The 18,501-nt window shown below is 40.1% G+C and overlaps 2 pseudogenes; one reads left to right on the forward strand and one right to left on the reverse strand.

Moving 5' to 3' along the window:
• Positions 1–7,559: 7,559 nt before the first annotated feature.
• On the reverse strand, positions 7,560–11,929 carry LOC134384084 (mortality factor 4-like protein 1; annotated as a pseudogene).
• A 2,063-nt stretch (positions 11,930–13,992) lies between these two features.
• LOC134384085 (centriolin-like) lies at positions 13,993–15,132 on the forward strand (annotated as a pseudogene).
• The last annotated feature ends 3,369 nt before the right edge of the window (positions 15,133–18,501 follow it).

The raw sequence follows: 18,501 nt of genomic DNA on the forward strand, positions 1-18,501 counted from the left end.
CAGCCTGCAGTTAAACACCAGAAGTGATGAGATGTCAGGGTTTGGGGACCCGTGGGAATGTAGGAGATATTAGAATAAACCCAAATCACCAAAAATGATATTTACCATAACAGCTCCTACTGTGTGCCAGGCACGTGATAGGCCCTTTATACCCACCAGCTCCTCAAACCCTTATAACTCCCATCCATAGAGCCATCATCATCTCTATTTTGTGACTAAGAAAACAGGCTCAGGGAGGTAACTTGTCCTTGGGCGATGCGATGGATATTAGCCATTCTTCTGGTGACTATTGTCATGTTTGGGGAATCCTCTACTTTAAGAGGTAAGACCACCTCCTGCTATAAAAGTTGAAAAGGCCAGATATTCGTTTTCACAGAGTCCCTTGAAGCATATGACCTTAGTCTCTGCTAACCAGACACTCCTGCCATGAACTTTGAAACTAAAACTGATAACATAAAGGGGCAGGAACTGTGCAGAATCTGCCCTGGTGGCAGGTGCATGTGACACCATCCATTTCAAGAGGTAGTAATATCAGGGGTTCTAGCAGCAATACAACATCATTATTGAGTGTCCAAACCCAGTGCCTGTAGAGTTGGCTACATGAGCTATGCCAAAATTAACAGCAATGGTGTCTGTACCAAACCAATTCTTTAATATGATTTTAGGCAGAATAGTTGGCAGCACACTTCTGAGCCTGGCTCTGGCCTTCTGGAGTTTCCAGCAACCACCTGATCCCCTTTTCTGCTTAAATCAGCAGAATCACTTTCTGCCATGTGTAGCTGAGAACCATACAGCTGTGGAGGACTTGTTCATGGTCACCCACCTGAGGAATGGCTGGCACTAGAACCCTGGTTTCCAAAGCTCTTGCTCTTCCCATGTAGATGTTTCTAGGTGAGGCTAAGTCATCAAAGTATTCCACAGAGTGCCATGAAATCATAAAGAAAGTAAGAGTTGTCTCCAATTACAGGTATCCCAGAGACTTTGTGACTTTGTGAGTGTTAATGAAGGGGTATTTTAAAAGAACCTGGGACAATGGGTAGGATTTTTTTTTAAGTAAAGTTTTTGTATTGAAGTATAATAGACACACACACATAATACACACAGCTCAAAAAATTTTGCAATTCAAAAAATTTTCATGAGCTGAGCACAGCCATGTAATCAGCATGAAGATGAAGAAATAAAACATGACCGGCACCCAAGCCTCCCTTTTCCACCTCCTACTTTACTCACGGGCCGCAAAGGATAACCACTGTCCTGACTTCTACCAACATAGAACGATTTTGTCTATAAGTTAAATGATAAAACTTCTTTGTTTCTGGCTTCTTTCTCACAACATTGTGTTTGTAATACTTGTTCCTATTTTCACATGTAGATGAAGATCATTCATTCTCATTATGGTGGTATTTCATTATGTAAATATAACTACATTTTATCCATTCTATTGTCTGATGTACATAAAAATTGTTTCAAGTTTGGGTCTGTAACAAGCAGTGCTACTATGAACATTTTGGTGATCATATATATATATACACACACACACATATTTCTGTTGGGAACATTTCTAGTAGAGTAATTGCTGGGTCATGGGGTATGTATATATTTCAGCCTCAGTCAATAGAGCCAAACAGTTTGCCAAAGAGTTGTACCAAAAAGACTATTTTTTCCCCATCGAATTAACTTAGTACCCTTATCAAAAATCATTTGGCTATAAAGATGAGAGTTTACTTCTGGACTCTGAATTCTATTTCTTGATCTATATTTCTATGCTTATGCCACTATCACACTATCTTAATTTATAGTAAGTTTTGAAACCAGGAAGTGTTAGTCCTCCAACCCTGTTCTGTCCTCCATCTTTGATTTTCCTATTCAATATTATTTTTGCTATTCTGGGTCGCTTGTATCTCCATACGAATTTTAGTATCAGATTGTCAATTTTGAAAAAAAGGCAGGTGGGATCTTAGGAGCAAGCAATCATTTAATATAATGTCAGCTGTGAGTTTTTCATAAATGGCCTTTATTAGGTTGAGGAAGTTCACTTCTATTCCTAATTTAAGTGTTTTTATCAGGAAAGGGCACTGAATTTTGTCAAATGCTTTTTCTGCATCTGTTAAGATAATCATATGGCTTTTGTCCTTTATTCCATTAATACCATATATTATACTTATTGATTTTTATATGTTAAACCAACCTTGCATTCCTGGGATAAATCCCACTTAGTCCTGGTGTAAAATCTCTTTTATATGTAGCTGGATTCCGTTTGCAGTATTTTGTTGAAGATTTTTGCATTTATAATCATAAGAGATACTGATCTGCAGTTTTTTTTTCTTGTGATGTCTTTGTCTAGTTTTGGCATCAGAGTAATACTGTCCCCATAGAATGAATTGCAAGTGTTCCCTCCTCTTCTATTTTTTGGAAGAGCTGCTGTTAATTCTTTAAACATTTGGCAGTATCTACCAGTGAAGTCATCTGGGTGTGAGTTTTTCTTTGTGGGAAATTTGTTGTTGTTGGCATTGTTTTAATTACTATTACTAATTCAATCTTTTTACTTGTTATAGGTCTATTCAGATGTTCTACTTCTTCTTAAGTCTGTTTTGTAATTTGTGGTTTTTTTAGGAATGTGTTCATTTCATCTAAGCTAGCTAGTTTGTTGGCATACAATTTTTTATAGTATTCACTTATAATCCTTTTTATTTCTGAAAGATCAGTAGTGATGTTCTCTCTTTCATTCCAGATTTTAGTTATTTGAGTCTTTTCTTTTTTTCCTTGTTTGGTCCATTTAATGTTTGTCAATTTTATTGAATGTTACAAAGAACTAAAGTTTGAGTTTGTTGATTTTTCTCTATTGTTTTTTTATTCTGTGCTGCCTTTCTAAATCTCTTAATGGTTTCTTTTAATGAGAACAAATTTTTAATCTGAATGTAATTTACCAATTTTTTTATTTAATAATTTGTGCTCTTTGTTTCCTGCTTAAGAAATCTTTGCCCACCTAAATGTTATGAAGATTTTTCTCCTATGTTGTCTTTCAAAAGTCATACTGTTTTACTTTTTATATCTGTGTTATGATCCATCTGAAATTGATTTTGGTATGTGAGTGAGGTAGGGTCAAGATTCCTTTTTTCCATACAGATATTCAATTTTCCCAGCACATTTGCTGAGAGGACTATCCTTTGCTTTCTTTACTGCACTGTCACCTTATCATAAATTGAGTATATGTGTGATTTGGGTAGAAATTTCATTGATAGGAATTGTGACAAAGACAGGTCAAGTGGAGGAAAGAAAAGCAAGAGGAAAACTTTGGAGTCAAGGAAGAACGTTCAGTTCATTTGTTCCTTCTTGCTTGCTTACTTTCATAGGTTCATACTGGGCATTGGAGTTAAAATGGTGAGCAACATAGACATGGTCCCTGATCTATCAGAAAATATCATCTTTCAGGGAAGACAGACAATTAAGCAAACAGCCACACATAGAACAAGTTTTTTTGTGTGATAAGGGAACGTTGAAGGTGTTGTGTAAACCTCTTGCTGAGGTACTCAGTCTGGAGGTTCATGAATTGGGAGGGGGTATCAAAAAAGGCTCCCCCAGAAAAACGAACATCTAAATAAACAGTGAAAGACCTGAGTAGTCCAGGTAAGAGTGAGAGGAGGGGAAGAGAAATAGAGTCCTGTAGGAAGAGAAGCTTTAGTTTAGCAGAAATCCAGTGGGGATGGTGGGAGATCGGCTGGGAAGAGAAAAGTGGCTCAGTATGAAGGATTTTCTAGCTTGACTATATTAAAGGCAATGGGGAGCCATTGAAAATGCTTGAGTGGGGAAGTGACAAGATGAGATCTGTGCTTTAAGGAGATTATTCTTGCTTCAATGTGCAGAATGGATTGGCGTTGGAAAGACTGGAGGTTGGGAGAACAAGAAATAACGGGCACATCTGTATGTTAGTTTTAAAATGCCTTTTCTAAATAGCCTTCCAATTGTCAAGTTTCATTCTTTTCCTTTTTTAAAGTAGCTATTTGTGGGTGTGCAGTAACCCAACAAAAATGTCTCCAGGAATCGTCTCAGGCCCACTGGATGGTAGTACACAGCAGGGGCATTGTCTCAGCTCTGTAGCCCTTTGTCCCAGGACATCCATTCCCGTCACAGAGAATTTCCTGGCAAAGAAGCAAACTGCTGTGGTTCAGCAGATACTACTGTCATAGACTCTGGCAATCTGTCTACATTTGGGAGAAGCAGGTAGACACAAGACTGACCTTCAGGTCTCCAGTGATATGAAACCCTCTTTGTCTGTCTGATCACAGCCCAGGTATTATCCAACAGGGTCCCTTACCGGCTCAAATTCAATGTCTTGAATGAATTTTACCTGGGCCCCTGATGCTCTTTCAGAATGCTGCAGTGCCTTCACTGATGTCAGAGAAATGTAACAGCCAATTTATTCATTCTTTCCAACCTTGAAATGAAAGATCTGTGAAACAGGCAGTTTGCTCTGCATAATAAAGAACAGAAGAAGAGAAGAGGGTGGTGTTTATTTTGTTTGTTTGCTATTGTCCCCTCCAGCATCCCCAGCTGAGATGGGCCTTCCATTCTCTCCAACAAAGTGTTGAAGTGTCATGGCACACTGTCATCTTTGACGATGTAGAGCCCCTCTTGTTTACAATCTTTTCCACTTCCCCCTGAATCTCCACTCCTACTTTTCTTCTCCACCATAGACTCCCCCCTCTGATTTATTTAATACTCATATGCCTCATATTAAAAAGCAAACAAACAAGCAAAACTCTGTTGACCACACAGACCCGTTGAGGCGCTGCCTCACCCCTCTGCTTTCCTGGACAGCAAAATTGTTCAAAAGTGCTGTCTCTATTTGCTGTATCCACTTCTTTTCCCTGTCTCTCTGGAGTTTTCTCCAATCAGCCTCTCATCCCCATCATTGTACTAAACTGTGCTTGCCAAATCCATTCAATCTCCCACTCCTATGTTACCTACATAGCAGGAGTGGGCATATTCTTTCGCCCCGTCCTTCTGGAAATGCATCCTTGGTTGGCCTGCATGGTGCCATCTTCTCTTTATTTTCTTCCAACCTTGGTGGCCATTCCTTCTCAGTGCCTTTAGCTGGCTCCCTCACCACCCTCCTACTTCTAAATAAGAGAGCACCTCATAGCTTGGTCTCAGCTTTCTTGGCTATCTATGTTCACTCCCCTGGTGACCTCATCTAATCCCATGATTTAAATAACATCTATATGCTACAACTACCAAATGCATATCCTTAGCCCTCTCCCTTAAATTGGAGACATAAATGGCCAACAAACCACTTGATATTTCCACTGAGATATCTAACAGACATCTCAAACATAACCAAAACCAAATTCTTGCTTTTCCCACCTAAACCTACTCCTCCCCCAATCTTTTCCACTCAGTGAAAAGCAACTCCATTCTTCTAGCTGCTCAGGCCAAAAACTTCAGTAACATCCTTGATTCTTGTAGTTCCCTCATACCCACCCATCAGTACATCATCTGCTCTATTTTTAAATTAAATATCTTCTCCCAGTTTGCAACTTGTCTTCTTACTCTCTTTGTGGTATCTTTTGATAAACAATTATTTTTAATTTAATGTGGTCAAATTTATCAATTTTTTTCAGTTGTGGTTAGCACTCTTTAGTTTTCATTTTTAGTAAGTTTTGACTTCCCCATCTCTCCTACCACCCTATGCTAAGTCACCATCACCTGGATCACTGTAATAGTCTTTTTTGTGTGTGTGGCTGGCTGGATCCGGGACCAGAACCCATGACCCTGAGTTAGAAGGGTGCACTCTAAGCAACTGAGCTAACCGGCCAGCCCTGTAATAGTATCCTGTCTGCTCTCCCAGCTTCTAGTCTTGCCTCTGCACAATAGCCACACTGATTCTCTAAAAATAAGTGAGATCATTTCATTCCTCTGCTAAAAAGCCTCTAATGTAGGCTCATTTTATTTCAAGCAAAATCCTAAGTATTTGTAGGAAGTGAGAGAGGCTGTGGTAGGCAAAGCCCTGTGTGATCTTGCCCACCATGACCTCTCTCACTTCTATATCTCACTCTCTCACTCCACTCCAGCCACACACTGGCCTCCTTGATGTTCGTAAAACATGCCAAACACACTCCCACCTCAGGACCTTTGCACCTATTGTTCCCCTTGCCTGGAATGCTCTTTCCCCCACATATCCATAGTCTTGCTCTTCCTCCTCTTAAAGCAGGCCTCAAATCATATGTGACCTGATCAAAGAGGATTTCCCATAAATTTTACATAAATCTGATATAGATTTTTTATTTTTTACTTTTCTCACTGAACATATTTTTGTAAAGATCTAACCATATTGCTGAATGTAAGCCCATTTTATTATTTCTGTCTGCTGCATAGTGTTCTATCAGATATCACCTTTTCTTATCCATCTCCTTAATGGTAGACATACAGTTTGCCTCCAGCCCCAATTAAATACACATAATGAAATAAACTTTCTCAAACATACACCCTAATGGACTTGTGTGAGGGTTTTTGTTTGTTTGCTTTTGGTGCTTTGGGGCTGGGAGTGGAGGGTTGTTTATATACCCAGTAGTAGAATTGCTGGGTCATAAGACAAACATAAACTTTATTTGACTAAATACAGCCAAAAGGACTTCCAGGGAAAAAGCACACATAATTTACACCCACATTGGCAATTTGTGAAAAATCCTGTTTCCACCACATCTTTAACAGCCCTCTGAATTACCTTGACTTCCTAATTTTTGGCAGTGTTATGGATATACAATTTTATCTCTTTGTCATTTTAATTTGGATTTCTCTAATTACCAGATAAGAGCTTTTAGATAAGAGTTTTAGATAAGAGTTTTAAGATAAGAGTTACTTCTAGAATCTGTAACATAGATATCTCAGTGAGGGGAGAGAGGAAAAAAATCACAATTTATTTAGACATTAATAGAATGTATTGTCATGTATTCACCTTTCCATTGGTACATTGTCTGCTCTGTTTTTCTCATTGTTTCCTTATGGATTCAGTTCCTTTCTTGCTTTGTACTTAACTCTCCTTTGTTTTTAACTCTCCTTCAAAGCAAGACAGAACCACTTTCCTGAACATTCCTCACTTTGAAAATAATTTTATCATAAATTTATTTATTTATATATATATTTTAAAAGATGACTGGTAAAGGGATCTTAACCCTTGACTTGGTGTTGTTAGCACTATGCTCTCCCAAGTGAGCTAACCAGCCATCCCTATATAGGGATCTGAACCCATGGCCTTGGTGTTATCAGCACTACACTCTCCCAAGTGAGCCACGGGGCTGGACCCATTTTATCATAAATTTATGCTTCCCTAAACAATATATTGTTTAACTTTGCTAGTTGTCTTCTTTTTTAGCTTTTTATAAATGAGCTCATACCATGTATATTTTTCTGCAACTTGTTCTTTGCATTCACCTAAAAACAACTTTTTTTATTTTAGCATTTACTTGTACACGTTTGTGGGGTGCAGTGTTGTTTCAATACATGCATATACTGCACAATGATTCACTTAGCGTAGATAATATGGTTTTGTACCCATTTCTTCACTTTAGGAAATGGTGAAGATAATTCAGTAATAAAGCAAGGCTCTTCTAATCCAGAGGTGGATAGGCTAACATCACTCCAATGCGTACAAATAGTCTCAGTAGATGTGGTGCTCCATACACCTGGGACATGGGTGCATCGGTGTGATCTGCAAGGATTCCAACATACTGCAGTCTCATATTTGTAGAGTAGCTGAGTACCCAACATCACACTGAAGTATTCTTTTATCACTGCCACAACTTCATTAACAGCATACTCCTTATTATCTGTTTTTCCCAGAGATTTCTTGTAATTTGCATAATCCTCTGGAATGCAGTCCACATTCTTCTTGGCAAGACCATAAAAGAGCTGTTTTTGCCTGGAAATTAAGTCCCAGTCATAAACAAGCCAAAGTTTTAGCTCTTCAGGAATATTGAATGTTGAGCAAGGGCTGGGTCTGGAGCTCACAGACCCCTCAAGCCCGTTCACAGACTGGGTGACAAACCCTTCACACGCAGGTCTATGAGCTAGGTAATTGGCATAGGTATGAGCTAGGTCCTTGGAAGTGGTAGGTTAGAGCACATGGCTGCTCATGGCAGCCACCCCAGGCAGTAAACGCCAGTCAAGGTGACAGCATTGCACAATGCACTAACTCCACCCACACCACTTATTTACAAAGAATGTACCACACCACCCGCAACCAGACCTAAGGTGAGGGGGCCTGATTAAATTATCCTATTTCCCAACATTGACTTTAAATTCAACTCTGTTCATGAATGTTTCTTCATTTTTTTTTTTTTTTTTTTTTTTTTTTTTTTTCGTGACCGGCACTCAGCCAGTGAGTGCACCGGTCAGTCCTATATAGGATCCGAACCCGCGGCGGGAGAGTCGCCGCGCTGCCAGCGCAGCACTCTACCAAGTGCGCCACGGGCTCGGCCCAATGTTTCTTCATTTTCAACAGTAGGATCTTCCTAGGTCCTTTTCTTCTGAGGAGGCTGAGGCATCTCACTGGTACCTAATAGATCTGCAACATACCCAGTGCCACTTTAGACAAGCCCAAGTACAAAATGGAGCCACTCCCCTTCCCCCTCCTGTCCCCCCTTCTCTTTAGGAGAAGCCTCCTGACTTGAACAGAAACCCCTTTTGCTTCTGGAAGGATGCAGTTCTCCACCCTGATCCACATTAGCATATTGACCCTCTTTGATGGTATCAGCCAGCCCTTGGCGCACTATATAAGCTCTTCCACCCCCACACCTGGTGCCATCCCCCGTTTTCAGGGCAGCCCTGGGCTGTTCCCCACTTCGAGGGCAGCCGGGTAGATTCTTTTCCTTTAATAAGCTTGAATGGTACCAGGCATCTCGGCTCACTTTCTTTCAGTACCGCCACCATCTCCATTTCCAGGTGTTTTCTGTTTGTTCTTTTCTGTCCTCACTTCAGCATTTTTCTGTGACCGGATATCTTCTTTCCTAGGGCAGCCCCTCTCCACTTCCCCTCTGCATATTTATTGCTCCTGATCAGCTTTTTGAAGTTCTCTCTGTTTCTGTAGGTTGGTGTGCATGTGTTTGAGTATTCTGCTCTCTGGAATCCATTCATTCCAATTTTTATTCCAGCCACTGTAATGTGTAAAGTATTTCACTTGTTTGCCTTTATGGCGACCTTTACACACTTTGCTTCATAAAGAAGAGGCCCATGAACACACAGCACTTGCTCACCCTCCTTGAATTTACACTTCAGGTCCTGCTTCAGCGCCGTTTACAGGTGATTCTCCTCCTCTTCCTCCTCCCACCACCCTCGACTACCACCCCCTACACTCTACCCCACCCAGCTCCCCGTCAGACGTGCCAACAGGCACCACCAGCTCTACATCCTGGGCCAGATTTCTACATGTGGGTCTTTTTCTACACTGTTGTGCTTTGGTGAGTTTGTCAATCTCTGAACAGACACCACATTTTCTTAATTAGGGCAAGGCCTCTCCATCCTAAATTTCTCTTCAACAGTGTCTTGGCTGTTCTTGGACATTTATCTTTTATAAAAATTTGGAATAATCTTCCAATTTCTTCAAAAATTCTGTTAGGATTTTTATTGGAATTTAATGGAAGAGAAAAAGAAATCAGTTTGGGGAAGATTAACATCTTTTTAACAGTATAATTCCACTCATGCTCCTCCTGTCCTTTGTGCTATTGTTAACACATATCTTACATCTCTGTATGTTAAAATCCCAGTTTACATTATTATTGTTTTTGCTTTAAAGTCAATAGACATTTAAAGAATTTAAGAACAAAAAAGTTGGCTTTTTAATATTCATTCACTTATTTACCATTCCCAGTATCCTTCTTTCCTTTTTCTTTTCCCCCCTATATAAAGATGACTGGTAAGGGGATCTTAACCCTTGACTTGGTGTTGTCAGCACCACACTCTCCCAAGTGAGCCACAGGCCGGCCCCTTCTTTCCTTTCTATAAGATCTAAATTTCCAACTGCTATCATTTCCTTTCAGCCTACAGAACTTTCTTTAGAATTTCTTGTTGTGAGTGTCTGCTGGTGGCAAATCCATTCAACTTTTACTTGTCGGAAGTATCTTTATTTCACGTTCATTTTTGAAAGATATTTTCACTAGGTTGACTTGCTTTCCTCCAGCACTTCAAAGATATAGTTGCATTGTCTTCCAACCTCCGGTCAGATGAGAAATCAGCTGTCACTTTGATCATTATTCCTGTGTATGTAATGCATCTATTTTCTCTGGCTGCTTTTTTTTTTCCCTCCCCTCTGGCTGCTTTTAATATTTTCTCTTTGTCTTTGGTTTTCAAGAGTTTGTTAAAGATGTGCCCAGGTGTGGTTTTCTTTGTATTTATCCTCCTTAAGGTTTGTTAAGCTTCCTGAATCTTTGGGTACTATTTTTTAATCAAATCTAGAAAATCTTTGGCTAATATTTCTTCAAAAAAAATTTGCCCTATTATTTCTCTCCTCTCCTTCTTAGACTCCAGTTACTGAAATTATTACTCCAATTACCCTAACAAAGCATAAAAACAAACTTCCACAAGGTTGAGATGACCTGTTAATAATTTAACTGCCTGCTAGAATAAAACTCAACATTATTCAGAGGAAAATAACAGCTTCTAGTCTGTATGACATATTATCCACTACGTACAGTGTATAAGAGTACTTCAAAAAGTTCATGGTGGGCCGACCCCGTGGCTCACTCAGGAGAATGCAGTGCTGGTAGCGCCGAGGCTGTGGGTTCAGATCCTACATAGGGACAGCCAGTGCGCTCACTGGTTGAGCGTGGTGCATACGACACTGAGCCAAGGGTTGCGATACCCTTACTGGTAAAAAAAAAAAAGTTCTTGGAAAAATTCTTATTACCTTTTCATTCTATTTTTCCATGAACTTTTTGAAGTACACTCATATAATAGAGTTAATAGATGTTCAACAAAACAGGAAACTGTGAACTGTAATGAAAGAAAGATCAGTGAATAGAAAGAGACCCAGGAATGATCCAGACATTAAAATTAGTAAAGAATTTGAAATAACAATGATATATTTGTTAAAGAGTCTACAGGAAAAGATTTAAATAGGAGCTGAAGAGATGAAACATTTCAGGAGAGACTTGGAAACTATAAAAGAACCAAATGGAAATCTCAAAACCAAAAATACAGTATCTTCAATCAAAAATGCTTTGAGTTTGATTAACATCAGGTCAGATAAAACCAAGAAAATAATCAGTGAACTTAAAAACAGATCAATAAATATCATCCCAACAGAGAGAATAAAAGACTGAAAATCAGAAAAAGAAAAAGGAAAACTGGTTAATGTCCAAAAGGCAATAAAACTATAATCTTTGAGGTTATCTTTTCTACTAGATAAAATTCATTTGCAGGGATATTGGACAATAATTCTTTGCATTGCTTAAGTTTTGCATTGCTCAGTTTTCTATAAATTAATATCTAGCTTGTTTTTTACTATAAAACAGTGTATACTAAATAGTAACTGAAATAAAAGTACATTCCTCTAAAAAATTGGATAATCCTTGAGTGGGCTTGCTAGGCAGTGCCCTAAAACATTGAAAGAACATGTCCTTTTTGCCTATTTCCAAATTTTGGATTGTTTTTATTAATAAGAATTAAGAGAGAAATGTGACCTCTGAGAACTTTTTCTTCCTTCCCTTCTTCTCTCTCAAACACTTCTACAGCACTTTGCATGTACCTTTTCTTCCTTCCCTCCCTCTCTTTTTATCTCTCTCTTCCCCAAACACTTCTACAGCACTTCATATGTACCAAGCACTATGTTATATATTTTACAAATATAAACTCATTTAATCTTGGTAAAAGAAGCCAGTTATCTCAGTTGTTTAGAGTGTGGTGCTCATCATACCAAGCTCCGGCGTTCAATCATTTTACCAGCCAGGCATCAAAATGAAAATAAAATAAACTATTGTAACAATCTTGGAAAAGGACACATTGTCCCAAACCTGATCTGGGGCAATATGCTTTTGTGGAATATAATCCCCAGCTTCCATTTAGGAAAAAAAAATAGTATTCTTTTTTTTTTTTTTTTTTTTTTTTGAAAAATAGTATTCTTGAGAAAATGCTCACATGATTTTCTGATAAACTTTAATGGAATTAAGACTTCTTCTGAGAAACTAGCTACTCACCTACCCAATTGACTTTTATCTGAGAGGCTATCTGTGATATTCCATTAAGAGTCTAGTAATCCTGAACCAGTATTTTTTTCTTTATTTTAACAATGATTATGTATCCATTTTCTTTTTCCATAATAAAGCAAATTTATTATTTCGCCTACTAAAAGTCTTTTCCCTTGCAATAACATTTTAATAAAACTTTGACACATGCCCATAACTAAATTATCTGTAAAATCTAATTTTCCTCAGCAATTCTCATAACAACCCAAGAGATCTAAATATGACTCTACTGTCCTTTCCTACCCAGTTTTATGGGTCCAATCCCAAAACACCTTCCTTTCTTAGGAGGATGGCCAGAAGTTGAGGGTGGACACAGCACACACGGTTGGATTTATTTGCAAAGTAAAAAAAAAAGGCCTTCAGTTCTCACTAGAACAATCAAAAATGACCATCTATCAGGGTGGCAGAACATTCTTAGAGTTTCAGATATACTGGAATCAGGCGTAATAAGAGAGGTTTATAATCAAGGAGAAATAAACTTGGGCTTCATGGCAACCTCCGCACGTCACCACCAAAAAAGTATTGCTATTGATGAAACCAGTCAGGACTGAGGAGAAAAGAGGGGCTGCCATGCTGCCCCTGCTAAACTAAGTCCTGGGGAAAAAGCAAGTACCTCCTTCTTATCAGGAAAACTCCAGAGGCAGCTGGGGCCTGTAGTGGGTCAAATTTTGGACCGCTTAATTCATTGTGCCCCTAACCTCTTGCATTCTCTGTAGGTGGTAATTAATGGTCCTTTCCGGACCAATGGCAGATTGACCAAAACTCTGAAGGTTTGTGGCTGAAGACGGGCATGTAATGGTACTCTACAACTGTGAGGATCCCATACCCTGGGGCTAGAGGCCCCCATTCTTTGTTCTGAGGTTGAAGTCTCAGCAGCCCCTCCAGAGTCACCCTGGAGAAACTGTGTCTATTCCACAAAAAGGGAAAGACAGAGGGGAGGTTGGGCTACATGTACAAGGAGCCTCAGAAGGATGTGGTAAATATTGGCCTTTCTTTGTGGAGGTCTGCAAAGATTTACCAGAGGAAAATCAGGGACATACATCATCCTGACATCATTCTGGCTTAAGGAATCAGCTCTCAGGTATTCCTTTTAGTGGAAAGTCAGGAGACAGTAGAGAAATGATTAAAATGCCCCGAGAGGCTAAACTAATCTATATAATAAAGAGCAGAGTAAAGAGAGTTAAAAAGAGATTTTTGGAGAGGAAGAAGTAACAGAGCACGTACAGGTATGAGGGAACTGAAGACAAGTAGAAAGGATTATTAACTGGATCCCCATGGCTGACTTTTGAAAAGTATGACTGGATTTTGGAATTCCTTTTTATTACTTTTGACCACTGTACTCTGTTTATTTGAATGTGTGATACTAGCATCTGGGCCATAAAGGGCCCAAGATTTATATATTTAGATTATTCAGATACTTAAAACAGAGATGGGAAAGTGTGCTACTGATAATACTAAAGTCACAGGGTTCAGATCCTCATACAAGCCAGCTGCACAAAAACCCCCCAAAACAACAAAAACCACAGAGAAAGACCACACCACTCTTCACTTCTTTACCACCATTTTTTAAATTTAAAATTATTTATTGGGGCAACCGGCACAACACAACAAGGTGGCAGCCGCGCTTCCGGGGGCCTGAGGAGAAGAACCGGCGCGTCTCCTGCCTCGCCTCGTTCCGCGGGGCTGCCCGGCTCGGCTCGGCTCGGCTCGGCTCGGCTCCTCGGCGAGTTTGATAGACACCAGCTTGATTCTTGCAATGAAGAAAGGTCCTCAACAAAAATTATTCTCCAAAGCCAAGATGCCGCCGTCATTTCAGTCTCCTAGTCCATCGTCTCTTATGTCCAACATGAGATCTAGGTCACTTTCACCTTTAATTGGATCTGAGACTCTGCCTCTTCATGCTGAAAGACAGTGCTGTGAACAAGTCGAGATTACAGATGACAGCAATATGCTTTTGGACTACCAACACCGTAAAGGAGCTGATTCACATGTAGGACTTCGCTATATTACAGAGGCCCTCATTAAAAAACTTACTAAACAGGACAATTTGGCCATGGTAAAATCTCTGAACCTTTCACTTTCTAAAGATGGTGGCAAGAAATTTAGGTATATCGAGAATTTGGAAAAATGTATTAAACTTGAAGTACTGAATCTCAGCTATAATCTAATAGGGAAGATTGAAAAGGTGGACAAGCTGTTAAAATTACATGAACTCAACTTATCATACAACAAAATCAGCAAAATTGAAGGCATAGAAAATACGTGTAATCTGCAAAAGCTGAATCTTGCAGGAAATGAAATTGAGCATATTCCAGTATGGTTAGGAAAGAAGTTAAAATCTTTGCGAGTCCTCAATCTGAAAGGCAACAAGATATCATCCATCGCTCCAGGATGTAAGCAAGTTGAAACCACTTTAAGATTTGACTTCTCTGATCCTCCTACTTGAAAATCCAATTGTGACCCTTCCTCATTACCTCCAGTTTACCATTTTCCACCTCCGTTCACTGGAAAGTTTGGAAGGTCAGCCAGTAACCTATCAGGATAAACAGGAGGATTTGAGAGATTCAGTTTAGAAGAGATAGAAAGACTGGAAAGAGACCTGGAAAAGAAGATGATGGAAACTGAAGAGCTTAAGAGCAAACAAACAAGATTCCTCGAGTAAATTAAAAATCAAGATAAATTGAACAAATCTTTAAAAGAGGAGGCCATATTACAGAAGCAGAGCTATGAGGAACTAAAGGGTGACCTAAACATGAAAAATGAATTGCTAAAACTGAAGACCATGGAACTAATGCGAGCATGTCAAAAGCAGTATGAGCTAGAACAGGAATTGGCCTTTTATAAAATTGATGCTAAATTTGGACCACTCAATTATTATCCATCAGAGTATGCTTAAATTGATAAAGCCCCAGATGAGTCCTTACATTGGCAAATCCAGATACAAGAGAAATCTGTTCAGCACAGAGAGTTACATTATCGATAATGCCCAGCAAGTACAGATCAAGAAGATGGAACCAGAAGAAGGAGAACAATTTAGAAATGAGCATATGAACTTGAGAGCCCATGCACCACAGGACATACAACTGGAAGACAAAGAAAAAAAAAAATAAGTGCAGGTTTAAAAAAAGTTATTTTAAATTATTTAAAAATATAGAAAGATTGAATATAAAAAAATTATTTATTGAATACTTACTACATCCAAGGCTCTCTGGAAACTCAAAATCCAGTGAGGACTCACACAAAAAAAGTTTTTAGATGGAACTGGTACTTCCTAAACTAAGACTTTAAAACAATTTTTCTCAAAATGAGGTTCTGATTAGTCCATTTATGTTGCTTATAACAAAATACACGGAACTGGGTAATTTGTAAGAAAACAAAATTTATTGCTTCAGTTTCTGAGGCTGGGAAGCCCAAAGTCCATCTGGTGAGAGTCTTCTTTGGTGGTGGCTTTATAGCAATGCAGGGGTCTCACATGGCAGAAAATGGAGAAACAGAGAGAGTAACCTCCTCATTCACTCTTTTTAAAGCCACTAGAACCACTTCCATTATTCCAAGAATGGATTCATTCATGAGGGTGCAGTCTTCACAATCCAATCACCTCTCCAAGTCCCCACCTTTCAACTACCACAATAGGATTTCCCACCCTTTTAACACTGTTACAGTAGGAACTAATCTGGGGGGACATCAATCCACAGCAGGATCTCTATCAGAATCTCCTGAGGATGCTTATTAAAAATGCAGATTCCTGCATTCCACACAGATCACAACTCTGAGGGTGTGATATACATTTTTATCAGGCTCCCTGGACTCACTGTCCTGAGGAGCTGGGGGAAAGAAGGAAGAACCACCCACCAAGGTGAGTGGGAGGAAATAGTGTGTGCAAAGGCTTGAAGTAAGTTCTCCATCTGAAAGTCACTTAAATGTTCAAGGAGAATGAAATTCAGTCTCTAGGAAAGAAATGACAACTCCTGGGTGTCAAAGCTACAGGGTATGTAAGATATACAGTGAACTATTCTGCATGCACTCAACTGGCTTTAACATAATGGGAACAGACCAAGGTAGCCTTTAAAAACATTTTTTATTGTAGACTTATTTAACACAAGATTATTCGGTATAAAATGTCTAATCTACCTATTCTAGACTAACATTCCTATATGACCACATTTACATATACTTCCTTGGCATGGGATTAAAGGCCACACATAGTATCTTAACCTCTAAGTGGGTGCTTATGATGGTCCACTAGTTGCATTATAGGTATAGAAATTCCTCACTCCCTTGGGCCTTAGGAGAGTAGAGGAGTAACAGGCATTCCTATTGTGGGAGCAGGTATTGTGGAGCTATGAAAGCATAGCCTTATACTTGTTTTCTGTGGTTGGGGGCTCCCTTTCTGTGAATGGATTCCATAGGTGCTGTTCACACCCTTGCTATGTATGATTGGCTATATGCATATTAGTACATCCTCATATGTCCATTTTAGATATGATTGGTGCACATACTGGCTCTACCACTCCCAATTTGTAGGTTTGACATGTAAGCAAGTTAGATAACCCCAATATATCCACAATGATAAGATGTGGTGACCCTCCCTTCGATGTAAGCAGCCCTCATGGGCTAGAACTGGGACTTCAAGTCATAATTCATATACTCATACACTTTACACCCACCCAGCCTAAGGGTCTTTATCTATTGCCCATGGGTAACTGGACCACAACTCCCCAGTAATTCCACAGGACCAAAAGAGAAGGCTTGTGATCCAAATTAATATTTGCCGAATGGTTCCCTGTGCCTGGTCTCTAGCCAGCCCCACATTTACAAGACAATATGATAAGAATCCTGCCCAGCTAGGGAACTTGGGTGAAGGAGATAAAGAGAAAAAAAGGAAAACCACTTAGAGTAACAAAAGCTGTTGCTCATTTTTAAATGAAGTCAAGGATGATTTGAGTCACTGACTGAAAGGACGAGTCGACACCAGTTGACGATCCACCTCTCGCTTATTAGGCAGCACACACACATATATATAGGGCTTTAAGGGAAAGCTGATTGGTTTAAAATACAATCCCTATTTAGCATACCGCATGGGGCTTGGGGGGGGGGGGGGGGGAGCTGATTGGCCTGCGATTCGCGCCGGTGGGAAGGAGAATGCGGAAGAGAAGGGCAACCAGTGCCATGATGGGGTGTGGCCGAGAAGGGCTTATGTGATCAGGGTGTGATCCCTTGGGGCATTTGGGTTCTTACATTCCTCCCTTTTTCTTCTTTTACGAAAGGGGACGTTGAAGTCATCGAGCTACTTCCTGCTGAACTAGGGCGTTGTTGGGGGGGGACAAAGGGAGGAAGGTACATAAATACCCATTATGAAACCCCAAAGGAGGGTGGAGAAACAAGTAATTTCAAAAGGGGAGAAGTCATAAACATTCCTTGAAGCCACAAGTTGCACATGCACTGGTTCCATTGTTTGTAGTCGGAGACTGGAGGGGGCAACCAGGCGTCGGTGGCGAGGGCGTGTAGGAATGCGTTTCCTCTGTAAGGTGGTACCTCTTCAGCATCGGCTGAGGCGCTCACGAGATGAGGCGAGGGGTTCATCGGTACCTAGGAGCTGGTAGTTTCTAAGTAAAAGCTGGTTAAAGGCCTGATTAGAAATTTTTCCCACTTTGGCTTGAAGAATGATGCAGGGCAAGAAAAGGCAGGTTATGAGGAATAACAGCATTCTTCTCCAAGGAAGATGCAAGTACCTCCTTTTTCTGCAGTGAGGAGGTCTAGTGCTCTATGGTTTTCGAGGGTGACCTGAGCTAAAGAGGTGATTTGTCTCTGTAGAGAGGAAAGAGATTCGGCAGTGGAAGTTAGAGCCCCTTCAAGTTTAGTATTGATGTCTTCGACCGCCCATAAACTGTGTCCTAAGGCTCCTCCCGACAGGCCGGCTCCGACAGCTGATGTTGTTAGGGAAATACCAACCATGATTGGGAGGAAGGCGGCCCCTTTTGGTTTTGAGGGTGGATGAAGAAGATAGAACAGTTCTGAATTGGAGTACAGAGTGAGTTGAGGGACAATGGTGACAAGAAGGCATGGGACAGTAAGATTAGACTGGATGGGGTAGAGAGGGTTCCATTGCACCAGAAGAAAGAGCCTGGTGGGGCGAAGGTGTGGTTATAAATGGTTGAGGAAGGGAAGCATTTAAGGGGACGGCCGCCAGGAGCGGTTGCATGAGAGAAAACAATTTCCGGGAGAGAGAGAGAAAGATGAGTGTTTCAGAAATGATCTGTTGCCA

This window comes from Cynocephalus volans, chromosome 8 (genome assembly GCF_027409185.1).
Source record: "Cynocephalus volans isolate mCynVol1 chromosome 8, mCynVol1.pri, whole genome shotgun sequence".
Classification (NCBI taxonomy): Eukaryota; Metazoa; Chordata; class Mammalia; order Dermoptera; family Cynocephalidae; genus Cynocephalus; species Cynocephalus volans.